This window comes from Euprymna scolopes, chromosome 29 (assembly GCF_053919585.1).
Source record: "Euprymna scolopes isolate OS-2025 chromosome 29, ASM5391958v1, whole genome shotgun sequence".
In the NCBI taxonomy this organism is placed as follows: Eukaryota; Metazoa; Mollusca; class Cephalopoda; order Sepiida; family Sepiolidae; genus Euprymna; species Euprymna scolopes.
In genome coordinates, this window is record NC_136510.1 from 15,377,676 (window position 1) to 15,389,765 (window position 12,090).

Consider the following 12,090-nt stretch of genomic DNA (forward strand, 5'->3'; position numbering starts at 1 on the left):
GGGCCGGACTCAACTTCCAGAAGCAAATGGAAAAACGCAAGGAAATTATTATTTTCAACCGTTGAATCGCTAATCATGGTGTTGGCCAGCGCCAGCGAGACTGAGCGAATGCTGAAAAGATAAGTTTATCGGGTGTAAATTTTGGGTATGTTTAATCACAAATTACGATGTTGAACGTTCAGTGCTTTGTTTACATTCATGATTTTTTAAACCAACGCATTTCAGGTGAAAACATTTTTACATACTTGTGTGTCCTGTCAAAATTAGTATAAATTCCAGCAAATTAAATTGGCAGCAATTAAAATTAAAGAAAGTACAGAAAAGTCTATATGACGCACGTAATCGTTACAGAATGAAGACGTCATATTCCGAAAATCATAAATCAATAAGGTAGTTTTATTTAAAACTAAGAAAATCAAATTTTACAATTTTTAGTGATTTTACTACTAAACTGTATTGAACATAAGGCTGATTTTTCACCTCAACTTAGATTTGAGTTGTCTTCCCTTATTTATTTCATCAGATTTAATCATAGCTAATGAAAATGACTCATTTAGTCGTAAAATTTGATTTGCTTGAATAAAAAAAAAATTTTTTTAAAACTACTTCATCAAATTACATGATTTTTGGAATATTTCATATTCGTTCCTTGACTGGTATGTACATCATACAGGCTTTTCTGTATTTTAATTGCCGCCATAGGTACCAAAGTGTACTATCAGAACAGTTCTTTTGGATTTCATTTCCTACCGTGTTTCAAGACTCGCCTATTACTTGCAAATTATTAAATTGCTTAATTGAGTATGGGTATTTTTTTCTGGGAGCTGTTCTTTAACTAATACTCTTGTTTTGGGGGGGGGAGCAAGTAAATTTTTCAGTGGAATGAAAACGATATTTGAAAACGATATTTGAAAAGGGGGCTTCTTCATTGCACAGATGATTGCAGTACTTTTTTTGCGTCAGCATCGATGAGCATCAGCAACAAATCTCAAGATTGGAACCAAAAACAATAGAGCAAACTTTGTACACATAAAGAGCTCAACATCTTCTCAGATAGAGCCTTAAAACAATAATAAATGCGGTTCATCTTAACATTTTGCTGCAGTTTCATAGTTCATCCTATCTGTGGAAACATCTTTGTGGAACATTCTTTTTACACTTGAATAGAAATTCAAACTTGTATTCAGACATATAAAAATGTTGAAGAATTCATAAATATGTTTCCAAAGATTGGATGAACCGTGCAACTGCAGTAAAGTGTTAAGCCACATTTATTATTGTTTTGTGTATGTATGTATGTGTGTGTGTGTATATATATATATATATATATATAATGACTGTTGAAAAAACAATTTCAGCTTGAAGAAGTGGCCTGTCTAGTACCACTTTGTTATATAACTCTATCTTAAAAGACATCAAACCTTTTGTGAGTGTAAGGTCTGCTATTTTGAATTGGATCTGTCCCAATTCTGAAAATTTGATTTTTCTTATCGAGATATACAAGCATTTTCTTTTAGAGAAATGCACACAGAGGGCTTAAGTACTTGCATGATATATATATATATATATATATATATATATATATATATATATGTGTGTGCGTGTTACAAAAGATCAGAACAAAATTGGTACCATCAGTTTCAAAGGACCAATATTTGGTTGCTTATGTCTGATTTTCTTCGGCCTCTGTTTATGTCTAGGCAGAATTGAGTTTGACTTAGAAAACCAGGTATTGATCCCTTTTGTTTAAATGTGAAACCGACGGTATCAATGTTTTTTCTGATCTTCTGTAAAACAAATATAAATAAATATTATGCTTTTATTTTGATGATTTCTTTATAATCGAGTACTTTGCTGGAGTTCTCTCTCACAAACTTCACACACACACACACACGTGTGTGTGTGTGAATATATATATATATATATATATAATGCTCCTCATCTTGAGTTAAGCATATTGAGAAGTGATACACGAATTACCATTAGCGTAGAAAGCAATGCTCTTTATGTAAACAAATCGAGCTTAGGTATTTCGGATGATGTCAAAACATCGTTAATTCACGACTCGCATAGCAGCCGCCGATTAGCGTAATGGTTAGGAGCCTTGACTGCCGTGCAGGCGGTCAGGCTTCAATCCTGGCTTGAGGTAGTTGCCTGTCTAGCCGCACTGATGAGCTGTGAAACAGTACTGTACGTGGATGACACATATATATATATATATGATTGTGAGCTTATCATAGGTTTCAAGAAAAGCACCATAATTTTGCTGATACAACAAAAATTCAATCCTATATGATTAGTCCTCATTCAAAGCACTTTACAACAACTTGGAAGTGAAAACGTAAAAAAAAAAAAAATGACCTGAAATTCTGTCAAAATCGTCATTTTTATCAAGTAACTTTTAAAAGAAAAAGTATTATAAGTTATTTGGTACATTCAGCTGCGCCGCCCTTATTTCTACCATGAGTAAAATGTGTCACGGGGAATTCCGATGTAATATTAAGGCAAGATATGCTAGGTTGAGAATTAATATATAAAAGTGAACAATGAATCCTCTGTAAAATATTAAGTTTAGGTGAGTGAGTAGGGGGGGGGATGAGACAGTGGTGTCATTAGAACAAGGTTTTATTGCTTTTCCCACTTGACCATATTGAAAGCTGGGAAGTTTTTTATTTTTCTGTATTTTAATTATTATTAATTGATTAATTGAATATTTCATTCCCCAAATAAAATAAGTAACTTTTTTTCTGATGAATCAAAAAAAAAAAAAAAATTTTTCTTTTTTTTTTTTCTTTTTTTTTTTGTGATAATTCCATTTTTTGCAATTCATACTAAAATTATTCATTGGCCACAAAAAAAAAAAACATTTTAAAGTATTTCGTTGGTGAATTATAATTAAGGCATCAAATATTTTTTAATTTATTTAAAAAAAAAAAAATGATTCTTAAAATATTGATATAAAATAATTTTTTTTTTATAAATGTTGAAAGAAATTGAAGAGATTGTTTATAATACTTTAATAATCATGTTTTTTTTTTTGTTTTTTTTTTATACATGCTTTTAACATTTGTATGCCTTTGTGTGTATATAAATAAAACTAAATCCAAAATTAAATTTGCATAATTCTATAATAAGTTTTGTTTAGAGCAACAATATTATTAATGTTTCAAAAATCAGGATTTTTTTTTTTTTAAATAAAGTTGGTATTTAGATTCATTTAATTCAACAGTGTTCAACGCATTTTTTTTTAAATCTTTATAATATGAAGATGGAATGTCTACATAACGAATGGCTTTGAAACAGGATGATTATGTAAATGCAACCTATTTCCATTTGAGTGGGTGAAGGGTGTTAGTAATACAGCACAATCACGTTGACACACCAGTTCTTGCCAGATCACCGAACTTAAGCAACGATGAGCCTGGCCAGTACCAGATGGGTGACCATTTGGGAAGGCGAGGCACTTTATATACCGCGAGGTAAAATACCAGGTTGAGAAACTGGTGCAGTCTATCCTTCTCTTGAGGGTAGATGGGACTCTCTTAAGCCGTGGTTACGCACCCTGTCTAGTGATGGCGCCACAACAAAAAATACCCTTAATTGCCCTGGCAAAGCATCAAGTATTCGACTACGGACAAGATTTGAATTGCACTACAAATTCGTGTAGTGAGTTCAATCTCGGCTGCAGCTGCACTGGATGGATGGTGAAGGATGTTTTCTGATTTCAATGAACAATGTCTACGGATATCTACTGTGTATATTTGCATAATGGTGTGTGTTTGTGTGTGTGTGTCGGGACATCGAAATGCTTAAGTTAATGCCCAAGGATGTAATAAAACTATCAAGTATGTCCCCTTCGACCTTTGCAAAGAAGAAATTCTGGTTTAACATGGCAACTGTTGCTTCCAATAATTTAGACTTTCTCTTCTTTTTTAGGGTGTCACATAGAAAGTGGATTGGTCCTGTGCAAGGCTTTTCCTCCTTTACCAAAGCAAGATGTACACGTATTGCTTGAAAGCTTCAAGAGCTTGACGTCTTTTTAATGACACAGTAACTGGCCGTCATCTTAAAGAGGCAAGCATATTTAACGAAGACTTCTATTCTAGAATTGCTTGTGAAAAATACATAGCTGCTGCATTATGAAGAGGTGTTCATTTTATGTAACCCTTGCGTATAAACGTGTAGGCTGTTAAGTTTCACACCAATGGTAATACTCAACAAATTGCATGTCATCATTACACACACACACACACACATGTATATGTGTGTGTGTGTAAATAAAATGAATTAAAAATGCATTTAAAATCAAGTTTTTAAAAAACGGCAAAATTTCCAAGCAGCAGCATGAATTGTTTGCATCATTTTCTTTAATATTTTTTTTTGATTTGCAAATGTTAACATTTTTGCAAACTTTGATTTTAAATGTGTTTTTAATGCAGATATGTTTCATTGTGAAAGTCCAACCTAAGTTTGAATTTTGTATTCCGTAATTTTGGTGCTTGCATACATTGATTTTTTTACACCAATGCATTTCAGGTGAAATATCTGCATTAAAAACGCATTTAAAATCAAAGTTTGCAAAAATGGTAAAATTTGCAAATCACAAAAAATATTTAAAAAAAAAAAAAATGCCATACATCAAAGATTTTATAGATTTGATAATACCAATCGGATTTGTAATATCAAGAAACCACGGAGTTTATTTTCATTTACTGTGTGTGTGTGTGTTATTCCCTGATGCTGCAACATTTCAATAACAAAATGTTGTCCGATGTACATTTCATTTATGCAATCTTCTAAACAGAATTCATTATTTGCTAAAATAAGAAAGAAAAATGTATTTCCCTAAGACACCAACATAATCTATGACATTTATTTGTAATTCATCATTTCACTCTGTTTTAAATATTTAACGCTTTTTTTTTTTTTTTTTTTGCTAAAAAAATGCTAAATGCTAAAAAAAATATACCTAATACAAGACAATACTAAGCAATGAGTTACTTATGTTACTGTGCTGAAATAATGTTATTTTGAAAGCCATTCTTAACATAGGGAAGGGAGGGTGTTTTGTAACTATTCTGTACTTCCACCTAACAATTTGATTAAAAAAACAAAAACAAAAACAAAAAAAAACAAAGATATTGCGAAACTTGAAATTACTATTCAAAAAATCGCACGGTAACATAAGTGCATAAGCACCAGAAATGATATGCCAAACACTTATCTAGCAAAAAGTGCTCACTATTCTAAAAAGAGCAGCATGAAAATAAGACCAGTTACATTTTGTAGATGGTTTTAATCATGTGTAAAATATACAATCTCGTTAGATCACCAAAGTTATGCCACATTGAACCTGGTCACTACCAGATGGGTGACCATTTGGGTAATACCAGGCACTGAATGTAGAAGGTCGTCGACACCTCTCCGCAAGAACTGCAAAAGCCTAACGTCGTCATCTTTCCTGACAGGGGATATGCATGCGACTTGGGACCATTTGTGAATTTCATACTCCCATAAAACTTCCTCCCTTGGAGGAAGCCAGTTCAACCCGCTTAGGGTGATTGCCGCTTCAATATGATCGGTATATATTTATATAGATAAAGATATGAATGTAAAAATAAATTTTTGCAGTCCTACCTCGATCTCCTTCCATTTTCGAACCGTATGGTGTTGAGATTTACTTGTATTCCAAATATTTTATTTCATTTTTTTTTTTTTTTTCAATGGAGTTTAAGGTTTTGCAATAATCTCAACATCATGTGGTTACAAATTCCTCTCCAAGTGAGTGCACGTATGTTGGGAATCCAAGGAACTCTCTGAACTTTGAAGAAATAATTCTCCTACCCCTTACAAGAATTCTAATTCAAACTATCATCTTGTGCTCTTTCTCTCTCCGTCTTCTCTTTCCGCAAGCAGAAACATCCACGCAAAAAATTGCTGGTTATTTTATTTATTGATTTTTATTTATTTTTTTTTACTTATTTATTTTTGCATTGAAAAATTTTTATTTTTATTTTTTTTTACTTATTTATTTTTTTTTTTTTACTTATTTTTGCATTGAAAAATGTTTATTTTTGGCTTTTTTGAAACACGTTTTTTCTAAAACAAAATACAAAACTATCAATGTTTTTTTTTGTTTTATGTTTGTTTTTTTTTACTTTTAGCTGCATTTTTTTTTTTTTTTTCTAAATATCAGAAATTTTTTTTATCACTTTATTTTATTATTAAAAAAAAAATTTTTATGACTTTATTTTATTTTTTAAAAAATCCTGGTAAACTTGTGGCCCACACAAAATACAGAATTTTTTTAAATTTTTTTTTTTTTAAATGTAAAAATTGAAATAAAAATATTAAAAACAATGTTTTCTATATTTTGTTAATATATCATTTTTTTGTCATCTGCCTTTTTATAAATTCTTTCAATTTTTTTTTTAACAATTTGTTGGAATATTTGCATAGCCTTTTGCTTGAATTCATTTTTACGTGTCTTTTATTTCTAATTGTATTTTATTTTTCATGGACAAAAATTATATTTCGATTCTATTGCACTGCTGCCTAGTAACCCAAACAGTTGCCTAGTGTCATGTGATTCAATGAGCCCTTTCTGAGAGAGCTCTTGAATTCCCCACATTCGCAAGCTTTCTGCCCATGATTTCATATCCTCGGGTGGAGGCGGCGGGGAACACACACGTAAAATCAAGTCTATGCTGTTATCATCTCGAAATATATCTTTATCTGTGCCTAACTCTAAACGTAGATTCCACGAACAAAGCTTCTTTCTTAGAACTGCATGCCTGTGGAACTCTGTTCCATTTTCCTGCTTTCCAACTGACCACAATATAGTCGACTTCAAGTCCAACATAAACAAATTCTTGATGAGCCATCCTCTTAAGTAATCTAATTTACCAAATTTCCACCACTAACGATTACTACAATATTTTCCCATTGACTACCGTACACTCATTAACTCTTATCCTCATGTGGCCTCCAGGCCCTGACAAGTGGCGACTCCTTTGTAAAAAAAAAATTAAATTAAAAATATCATTGCTCATCCAACCTGGAGATTGACAGATGTTTATAAAATCTCAACCTAATCACAGTACACAGGTGCAACCAGGTTTTTACAAACAACATTTCAGTCTCTTTATTTTTAATTTATGTCTATCACTGTCTCTCTCTCTTTCAATGGAGAATGGCGTAGCAGTTAGAATCCAACTGCAGTTGACGATGGACGTAAAAGCTGAAGTTTGAAATCTGACCGCAATTGATGATGGGCTTAAAAGCTGAAGTTTAGGATCTGACCGCAGTTGGTGACAGACGTAACAGCTGAATCTTGGTCTTCATCTGTGGCAGGCGTAAAAGGTTGGTATTTCGACTTTGTTGAGAACTGGTTTTGAGTTAAACTGCTCCGTAAATGATAAAATAATGTTTATTTTTGTAAGAAAATGTCTTTGATTGGTAATTTTATGCAGCAATTTCAGCACAATGGTCCTGGCGACAGAAAACTCTAGAAGATCCACCAGCAGATTTAGTCAACGACATTTCAACATCTCCATCAAAAAATTGTTTCATCGTGTTTGCTACCCAGGGAGCTGGTTGCTGTGCCCAGGATGTGAAAGTCGTTCCAGAAACGTCCCCACAGTACGGACACACGAAGTAACACTCCTCAGCGAATGATAGTGCCACATTCATATGATGAAACCAAATTAGACACTGACCCCATATGCAGACGTTTCTTAATTGTAAAGACTAACAGGACCCAAGGAAATTCCATGGAATGAGAAATATATTTAATCAACAAATATATTTGATAAAATTGATATTTTTCTGGATAGTGCAAAAAAAAAAAAAAAAGTTTTTTGAACAGAAAAACTAATAACACAGCAAATATAAGTTTATTTAACATTTCTATGAAAATTAGTGTCCATTGTATTTTAAATATAGAACTGACCAAAATGAGACAAATTAACAAATACTAATAAATACTCAGAAAGTAATATTGTGCTACATAGTTCAATACAAAATAATAAAACCACATTGTGAGAGACAATCTTTAATTTGCTCTTTCAGTCCAGCATCTCTTGGCAGACCATTTTTTCTCCTGTTTCTTTCAAATGTCCCCTTTTTTTATGTAATGTTTTGCTGACTTCTTTCTTTGCACCTTTACAATAATGATGATATATTATTATACTGACATTCGAAATGAGCGTACATCAAAGAGAGATTACTCTCATAATCTTATACAGGGTGGCCAGATTAGCCTTTTTAAAGTCAAATTTTGTGAATTTTTTTTTTTTTTTTTTAAGTATTTGGACTTTGAACTCAAAGCACGTGTACTTACTCGATGTAACCCCCTCCCGACTAACCAGCAGCATTATTCCACTCTTACACTGTAGAGATTGTTATATGTTACCTTCTATTCTAATAATTTGTTTCCTCAAACTATTAGACTTTTCGAATATCCTCCTGCTTCCCTGACTGTACTGACATGCAGAAGTTCAAGTGTAATGTGAACATACATCTTGCTGCTCAACTCCCTACATAGTATCCCTGTAAATTTGCTTCCAACTAGAAGTCCCTTATGTCAAAGTGACATTGTGCCCTGTTTGGGGTGAATAAAAATTTAAAAAAAAAAAAAAAAAAATACTAACTAAATTAGGAATCTCTATCTCTACTATCATAAAAAAAAAATCTTTATATGTGCGCGTTCGTTCCCTATGGACTCGAAAACGGCTGGGCCGATTTTTATGAAATTTCACACGAAAGTACTTTATGTGCCTGGCAGTGTTCTTAGATAAGTTTTGTATCAAAATGTCTTTTGATAATTATTGATAATCAATAATCAAAAAGGTCCGATGAAAGGAAAACACAGCTTAAAATCACAAGTGACTTGAAGTTTTATTACCACACAAGCCGAAAGGCCCGACATAAAAAAATCAACAGTAGGTTCTTTGATATGACAGGGATGTTTGAAATGAATGTTTCTGTTTAGAGCACAATTGCATGATGATCCTTGACTTTTTCATTTTAAAATTGAATTCAAGACATTCTCACCACAACAGCAGTAAGGCCAGGCATACAAAATCAACAGTAGATTATTTGATATTACAGGGGTGCGTGCAAAATAAATGTTTCTATTTAGAGCACAATTGAACTATGATAATTGACTTTTGCATTTTAAACTTTAAGCTATTATATATATTATATATATTAAAAAAATATATTTTTTAAATCGACAATAGGTTCTCTACGGTGCAATGTAGACTACAATATATTGTGGACTAAGCTCCCGGTGCATCGTTGTGGGCCCACAATTAGAGCAGGCAATGAATCGATTTGATCGAAAAATGGTCGATTTCACCAATTTTGATGACAATAAAAAAATATGAGAATGTGAAACATTTGCTGATCATTCGCTGATAATCTCGAGCAACGTTGGGTCTCCCTGCTAGTGTATATGAGGATTTGGAAATTCACTTCTTCTTCTCTTTCGTCAAACCTTTATTCATATGATCTGCGTTCTTATGTTTTCTGTTTAATAACATACAGTTATATCTCATAGGATTAGCAAATCTCTCGACGGAGGTAACCTTTCTAGGGCAATTGCTCTTGACATATCTAAGGCCTTTGATAGGGTATGGCATAAAGGTTTACTTCATAAGATCTCTAGCTATGGTATTGCTGGAAATGTCTTCTCAATTATTAAATCATTTCTTTCTGATAGGTTCATAAGAGTAGTAGTTGAGGGGCAAAAATCAGAAGCTCACAGTATTAATGCCGGTGTCCCTCAAGGGTCCATCCTGGGCCCAACTCTTTTCCTGATCTATATTAATGATCTTCCAAATCACATCCTTACATCATTTGTAGACATTTATGCTGACAACACTACCATTTATGGCAGCACATCTAAGACAGTAAACGACCAAGTTCTCTCCAATTCTCTCTCCTCTGATCTTGAGCATGTAGTACAATGGGGAAAGGAGTGGCTGGTTACTTTTAATGCATCTAAAACCAAGCTTCTCTCTTTACATCATCAACATTCTGATCCACGTCTGGCATCAACTGAAATGAATGGCTCTCGTCTTCAGGAGGCCTCAAGTTTTGACAAGCTTCTGGGCTGGACCATTACTCCTGATCTTAAATGGAACACGTACATCAAATCTGTTGCCAAGGCCGCTGGAAAAATGGTGGGATCTTTCTATCGATCTGGTAGATATCTCACTGCTGATGCTATTCTCTATCTATATAAGAGCCAGGTACGTCCAAGGATGGAATACTGTTGCCACATCTGGGCAGGAGCTGCTAGAAAGGACTTGGCCTGCCTTGATAGAGTTCAAAATAGACTTCGTAGCCTTGTAGGAGATGTCCTTTTCTCTTCCTTGCAACCTCTATCTCACAGAAGAGATGTTGCGAGTTTGTCTCTGATGTATCGTTATTTTCATGGAAAGTGTTTGACTGAGCTTCAATCTATGGTCCCCCCTCGCCAAACTTTCACAAGAAACACTCGTCTAGCTCTAAACACTATCAATAATTCCCCCCACTCTTTATCTGTGCCTAAACCTAAACGTAGATTCCATAAACAAAGCTTCTTTCTTAGAACTGCACGCCTGTGGAATTGTTTTCCATTTTCCTGCTTTCCGGCTGACTACAATATGGTTGCCTTCAAGTCTAACGTAAATAAGTTCTTGATGAGCCGTTCCATATAAGTTAACAAATTTACCGAATTTTCATTACTAATGATTACTATATTGTCCAATTTCTACTGTACACTCTTTAACCCTTATCCTCGAGTGACCTTGGCCTTGATAATGTGATGATGCCTGTGTAAAAAAAAAAAAAATTATCATTGGCAAATTTTTGACATTGAATTAGTAATTTTTTTTTTTTATAGAGTTCTCGCATCTCTCCTTAATGATGCTTAACAGCACCCTCGTGACCTTTTAGGCAAAAAGAAAAGAAGTCGCGCATATCTATACACGCACTCACAACAACAAGGTAAACTAATGCACACACACACACGCACACAATGCCACGCTGCCAATACACACATATATTAACACTATGAACATATTGACCGACACATTTCTAAGCTTTGTGACTTTTGTGACAGTGAGTTATACGACATAATCACATTCACAAACTGGTTCTCACTAGATCAAAGTTAAGCAACGTTAAGCCTGGTCAGTACCAGATGGGGGACTATTTGAGAATATCAGACATTGTATATACTGCAAAAACCCAACATCGTCACCTTCCTTGACTCGGATATACATGGAAATCGTTTGTGAATTTAGTATTCCCTTGACACCTCCTCCTCTTTTGGAGGAAGTTGGTTCAACCCGTCTAGGGTGAATGCTGCTGGCTGACTAGAGCGATTTAAATACAAATTCCTGTTTTAAACTAAAAACCCAAACAAACACCAATTAAGTTGTTTTAATAATCAGCAAGAAGGAATCTGGAATCAATCATTAATCATGTTCACACATCGGTTCTCGTTAGATCACCGAAGTTAAGCAACATTGAGCCTGGGCAGTACCAGATGGGTGACCATTTGGGAATACCAGGCGCTGTATGTAGGCAGACGTTGACACCTACCTGCAAAAGCCTAACATCATCATCTTCCTTGACCGGGATAAGCATGCGACTAGGAACCGCTTGTGAATTTAATATTCCCTTGACACTTCCTCCTTTGGAGGAAGTCAGTTCAACTCACCTAGGATGAATGTTGTTTTTCATGTTATGTCCTTTAAATGATAACGAGAACGACCTCTTATTTTTAGGGAAAGAGGTTGTTTAAAGCCTTTCTAGCTGTCTCTAGACAATTCATCTATTCTGACCTTTAGTTTCCTTTGACCTTTCATGACCTGATCAGAGGATCTGGCTATTGGATCCAAATATCCGATATAGAAACAGTGCTAGGTGTTACCAAATCAGCAATTTTCTATCTTATATTTCCCTTAGTCTGTCTGTTCCACTTTTTCTCGAACTACTGGCCCGATCTTACTGAAATTTTGTATGGACCTTTGTTATGATAAGGTGTTACGAACTAAGTATTATGGTATCTATTTGATAAAAAAATGGAGAAATTAA